This window comes from Triturus cristatus, chromosome 10 (genome assembly GCF_964204655.1).
Source record: "Triturus cristatus chromosome 10, aTriCri1.1, whole genome shotgun sequence".
Classification (NCBI taxonomy): Eukaryota; Metazoa; Chordata; class Amphibia; order Caudata; family Salamandridae; genus Triturus; species Triturus cristatus.
Window position 1 is genome coordinate 1,040,341,539 of NC_140593.1, and position 6,000 is coordinate 1,040,347,538.

At 46.6% G+C, this 6,000-nt stretch overlaps 1 protein-coding gene across 1 annotated transcript in view; it reads right to left on the bottom strand.

Moving 5' to 3' along the window:
* ARPC1B (actin related protein 2/3 complex subunit 1B) overlaps positions 1–4,891 on the bottom strand; it is a 102,459-nt gene extending 97,568 nt beyond the window's left edge. Inside the window, exon 1 of the mRNA XM_085629132.1 lies at positions 4,692–4,891. The gene's annotated coding sequence lies outside the window, so the exon portion shown is untranslated. The remainder of the gene's footprint in view (positions 1–4,691) is intronic.
* Positions 4,892–6,000: the final 1,109 nt, after the last annotated feature.

Consider the following 6,000-nt stretch of genomic DNA (forward strand, 5'->3'; position numbering starts at 1 on the left):
TAAGAGTTCAGCATCATCTTCGGGAATTTCAGACACCAAATACTGGGAAGTCAACTGTCTTGGAAGAGAGCAACCCTAAGGCTCACCAAGCCCACTTCTTCCAAGGAGGTTGTCGTTCAAGCATGCAGGGAAGAACACTCCCATTTGGCATTCTTCTTCTCCTCCATGCCCTTCCGGCCGCCATCTTGAGCCAACACTCCATGCAGGCGAGGGAACACTACTCGGGCGATCACAACCACAGAAATGCTGACCATGCAGGAGCAGCACTGTGGGAGATGTCTCACCGAGACTTGAGAACGAAGACCAGAGGATGCGAACACCCGCGTATGCTCTGCTGTCTCCAGTAAGTCGACTGTCTCGATCTACCATTAACTTGAAAAGTGCCCATGCTTGTGGTAAGTCTTTTGTCCATTAAGTCTGTATATTTAGAATTCTACCCCCCCACCCCGGCTCTGCATTTTACGGCTTGCATTCTAAGATTTAGCAACTCTTCTAAAACCTACCTTTTCTGGCTCATTCTGTGCCTGTTACTTTGCCTTTAGCACTCGGGTGCCCTTTGCGAGTTTGTTGTCACTTTACAAAAAACAGGTTGTGATGATGACTGTAGCCCCATCCTGCATGTTGAATATTATGTGGAAAAAACACATGTGGTTCACTTCATAGGAATCTCTCAAGACGTTTACCAGGTGATGTGCCAAGGTGGCCTTGAATCAAATGCTGACTCCACACGCCGAAAGCAGCTGAATGCAGAGGTCTCCAGGGGTCCCTTTCCACACGTGTACCCGAGGCTGGGTCTATCCCCCCACTTCCCTTTGAATTTAATGCAAGTCCTGCTTTCAGTATGCTATAGCACCTTCTTTCTCATTGGAGCTATGATTGCAAAATATAAAATAAATAAACTAAAACATGTATTGGCAAATGACAATAGGTGTGGCCTTGGCAAGCACACAATTTTTTATCTATTTTTTGCAAACATATGCAATATAAGGACAATAATAACATTAAAAAAAATAAAGACGTAGTCCAGCAAATTTGTACCACCTGCCTTGGCACTGAGGTGTTCTCTTTTTCAGGTGACTGTGCACATGTGATAAGGGGGAAATTCCATCTCTCATAGTACAAGGCAGCCAATGGGTGATGAGGGCTGACCCGCTGATGTATGCAGTGCTGGGTGGAAGCAATATGTGAATGACAGTTGAACAGACCAATCGATGAAAAAGCCTGGCCAGCAGCTCGAGTGTGTATGTTTATATATATCTGTATTTTTAATATGATTTTTGGGGGGATGACATGGCAGGCAAAAACAGCAGAAGTTATCTCGCCAGGCATGCCTAAATAAACATGTTCTACCAAACCCACATATTTCAAGTAAGAGGAAAGTAAGCCTGAACTTTTAAACAGCAGCGAGAGTGTTCGATATAAAATAACGAATTTGTTTGTATTCATGAACATTTTATAACCGTAGAACATGTAGTGAAAGGATACCAAAATAGAAAGGGTTTGCAGGTAAAGACTAAAAAGAGGGCAAACACGAACACAAAAATTATTTTTTCTGCTGTGGAAGAGAAGATATTTTCAGTCACAGTACTGATTCTTTAAATATATTCAAGGGGTTCAGAAGGATAGACAGAGCAAACCCATGCCACGAAGGCAGTTTCCGACAACTGAAGGGAAGCTGTTTATAAGATAACTTTAAACGAGCACCGACCAGGCCAATAGTCTGAGCTGCCATGGTTAAAATATTACACACAAAAAAAGCTGCAATGGAAAAGCAAATCTAAACAATTGTTCATTTTTTTGTATAAACACATCTATGAGATATAGATTTTAATGTCTCATTATTTAATGTACTTTTGCCACCTAAAAATTCCGCCACAGCCAGTCAGGCTTCAGCTTTTTGTGAGCGCACAGAGATAGTTAAACACGGTTTAGCCATTAGTTGTGCAATGGCCTGCGTTTCCAGTGCCATGGGAAACATGCTGTTTTTATTACATTTCAGAGGCGTGCATTATCTAAGGGAGCTGGTAACCAGCGCCCAGTATTACGCAAGGTTCCTGCAATGCCCTGTTTCCTTTGTTTGCATTACCTCTGGTGAACAGACACAGGCGGTTTCACAATCAATTCTAAGGAGGGCGGGGCGATGGAACTCACTGAAAGCAGTGTTGTGAAAGAGATATATATGAATAAGAAGACCACGCCCATAAACTCATGCGTGATTCCGGTCTCTTTTCTGGCGGGAAAATGATCACTGTAAAATGTTATTCTTCCAGTTCTCTGCCTTATTTGGGCGTTTATCCTCCTACCAAATGTGCGGTCTACTGTGCAGGTTGGTAAGAAGGCGGAAAATGTTATATTAATGAGTTCTGTTGACTTTTCAGGCTTCAGTAGGCCTTGTATGTGGCATCAGTATGGTATGTGCTGCATGAGGCCTGTAGAGTGCTTGATTTGTAAAATGATAAGTGCCAGGGTCCTAACTGGGAGGCCACTGCAGCTTGCACCACCCATTGGTCCGTCATCGCTGCCAATGACGGCACCAAAACAACTACTAACCATCTCTCTCACCTGCAAGTGCGACAGTCCCGATTATTCCAGGTCCCCTAAGCGAAAGGAATGGCCGGGGAGGCAGGAATTAGCATTCTTTCTATAGATATTGTATTCATAAACAACCGTTGTTCTGCTCATCTCTAAATTAGGCAGTGTAAGTAGGCCAAAGGGGGAGGAAGCGGATCACGGCACTTGCAACCCAGACCCACCGGTTGACAGGGCACAAAATGGACAGAGAAGGTAGCAAGTTGAGCCTAAAGCAAACACAAGGAGATGATGGACGGAGCACTGCCCCCAGTCACAGATACGGGTTGAATCCATCGTTCTTTAGCTCACTTCGCCACCACAGTTCAGACCCAGCCATATGCAAATCAGTCTTGACCCTGTGCCTCATGGGAACAATCCAGCCCAAACTGCCAAGCCAGGTCCTCCCTGGACTGGAACCAAGCATCCTAGGACCGGTTTCGGGGTTTCACCCCTCTTCAGCCAGGATAGCTAGATTCCAGTGGCATGGAGAGCACGGGACTCACGTCTGAGCATACCCGTCCCACTCGGGGTGACAAATGCAAAAAGAACCGTTGATGGACAGAATGCAGAACAGTCTTGAGCCTAACAGCATTAAGAGTCTACCCCCCTTACGATCAGAGAAAGAACCAACTAAAGACCAAAAAACGTTATGACCCCCCAAAAGGCGTATGGAAGACCCCCAAAAGGCGTATGGAAGATGGCCTCAACAACAAAAGGTCTCCGAATTTGAGTTAGCTAAAAACAAATGTTTAAATTAAAATGTGTCGATTATGCAGCAGATGCCCAGTTATGTGGCAAATCCATAATTATGTATAAAACGCAGCAGCCACAGAATTGCATAATTCCAGTGGCCCTGCTAATAGCACAGTAACACAATTCTGGCATTTTCTCCAGAAGCAATATGCATGTTGGTACATGTTGTCTTACACTGATCATAAGGAATGCAAAAGGTGTAAACAACAGAAAGTCAAGGGTCAGTAGATTAAAATAGCAACATAGGCTTTGTGTATATTAAATTACATACAGCGTCACCATAGGGCTTTTGGGGCCCGCGCAAGACATATTTTGGGGGCCCGTTTAGAACAACTTTGAATTTTCTTACACATTTTCTGCTAATTCAAGCCCACGTGATGGCAAGTAATATTCAATCTTACTTAAACATACAGTGATGAAGGGCTCACAAAAATAGCTTTAATATGTCTTCCCTAGAGTCCTAAAAATCTATAGGGTGACGGTACAGAGTGAAAAAGAGTGAGGGGTAGAGGTGGGCAGAGGGAGAGTGTTTGAGATGGGGGGTGCTTCGATGGTGGGGGAGGGTAGTTGCTCACTTTACCCATGTCTTACAACTTCTCTGATGAGGTCGGATGTTTAGCGCTCTTGTATTGGTCTTTAGAAAGCATCATCGCCTCCCTTTAGGCACACAGTCTGCGCGAGCAGCTTCTTCCGGGTTTTTAGACACGGAAGTCGTGCACACAGCGCCACATGCGAAGGGAGTGTCTCTGTTCCACTCCCTGCACCAGAATACCCTTACCCTCCCAGAGCAGAATACCCCACCCTGCCAGGGCCTGTGGGCGCTGGACCGTTACACAAAAGAAGTTCAGTCGTGCCTGCACCCCCAGCACCAGTCTGGTGCTTTTAACGACCAGAAGTGATTCACCTCCCGCTGAGCGCTACGTGAAACGAAATGCTTGCTGCGCTGGGCGATATTTTTTTTATAAAACGTAAATTCGCAAATGGGCTTTACGTGAACCCATGCTTTCGTTAGATCGTAAGAGTTCTATATGTGACTGACTCTGGCCCAGCCCTTTAGGGGCACGAGGCTATTGTGAAATATTGTCTCACTTCCGAGCGCTATTGAGACCTGACTGTCGTCATCCTTTAAGATTTTCAGTGACTCCGTCTCATTTCTGCAAGTTTTTATCGGCATCATCCGCTCCATATGGAAACGGCTATGTGACCCTACCTGTACCAGCCCTGCCAGCCTTTCAGAAGCACGGCCCGTCTGACGGTCTCAGGATATCCACAGGCGCTAGACAGAACTTTTATGAAAGGACGCCCTCCGCCCTGAGGCTGTAGGAAGCGCTAGAGAGAGACAGCCTGAAAGGAGCGCACTCACTCACCTGACGGCTGGGGTCGGGGAGCGCAGTCCGGTCACGCGGCGGAGGCGGGAAGGGTCTCTGAGGGGAGAGTCAGTTCGCGGACTCTGAGCAGTCGACACGAACCCAGCCCGGCCGGCGTCCGTCTGCGGCACGAGTTCACTTCAGTCTGCGAGCGCTTCACTTCCCCTTCCCTCTTCCAGAAACCAGCCACTTCCTTGTGTGGGCGGACGGAGCTGCAGACGGCCCACTGGCTGCCGGCTGCCTCTGGCGGCGTGTGTGCCGAGCCTCCCGTGACTAGAGGGGGTCTCCCGGAACTCAAGGGGGTCCCTTTCCTCTAAGAGGGTCTCAACGAATCTCAATGCGATTCCAGTGAGCTGCAAGAGCTCGCTGTGATATCCTTCACTTTGAGGAGTCTTCCTGAACTCCTGGTGGTCTCCCTGACCTGAGCGAGATTCGTCCTAACCCGGGGGATGTAGTGTGACGGGGGGGGGGGATAGGGTGTTCATCAGTGCTTTACATGAGCTGCAACTGGTCGCCCTGAGCTCGCAGTGGTATCCCTCATCATGAAGAGTCTCACTAACCCCAAAGGGGTTTTACTCAGGCGCATAGCTATCAAAGGTGCAGCAGGTGCAGTGGCACCAGGCGCCAGAGGGAGCAATCCATTTAAATTATAGATTTTTTTTTGTTACAAAACAAAGGTGTAAGGGGGTCCCACAGTCCCTGCTTGCATTAGGGGCCCATGGTGTCCTTGCTATGCCATTGGTCTCACTCACCTCTAAAGTGTCTCAATCCACTCCGTGTGAGCTCCACAAGACAGAAGAGCTCTCTCTGAACTCTGAGGATTTTTCATCATCTTGAGGTCGTTTCCATGAGCACAAGGAAGTCTCCCTGAACTCGAGGTGGTCTCCCACCTCCTCAGGTGACCTCAGCAGTCACCCTTAGTTTGAAACAGTCTCTGAGAACTGGAGGGGTGTCTGCAAGAAAGAGGATTATTAATTGAGGTACATAGAAGTACACCACAAGCAATAAAGTCACTAACCTGTTCGGTCCAGACACAAGTTGCAATAACTTTAACCTCAACATAATCCCTGGTCGATATGGTACAGAGCAGGCAGGCCGGCACTACTTAGAGAAACTCTGCAAAGCATTTAGACGTACCAAAACAATTAAATAGTAAAAAAACACAACACAATATTAATTCCATTCCACTTGATAAAAATTGAAACAAATGTAATAAACAAAATTGCACCAAAATAAACGAAAATCCAATAAGTGGAGCCAGAGATAAGAATTTCTAAAGATGTAAGAGAAAAAGCACAGGGAAAAAATA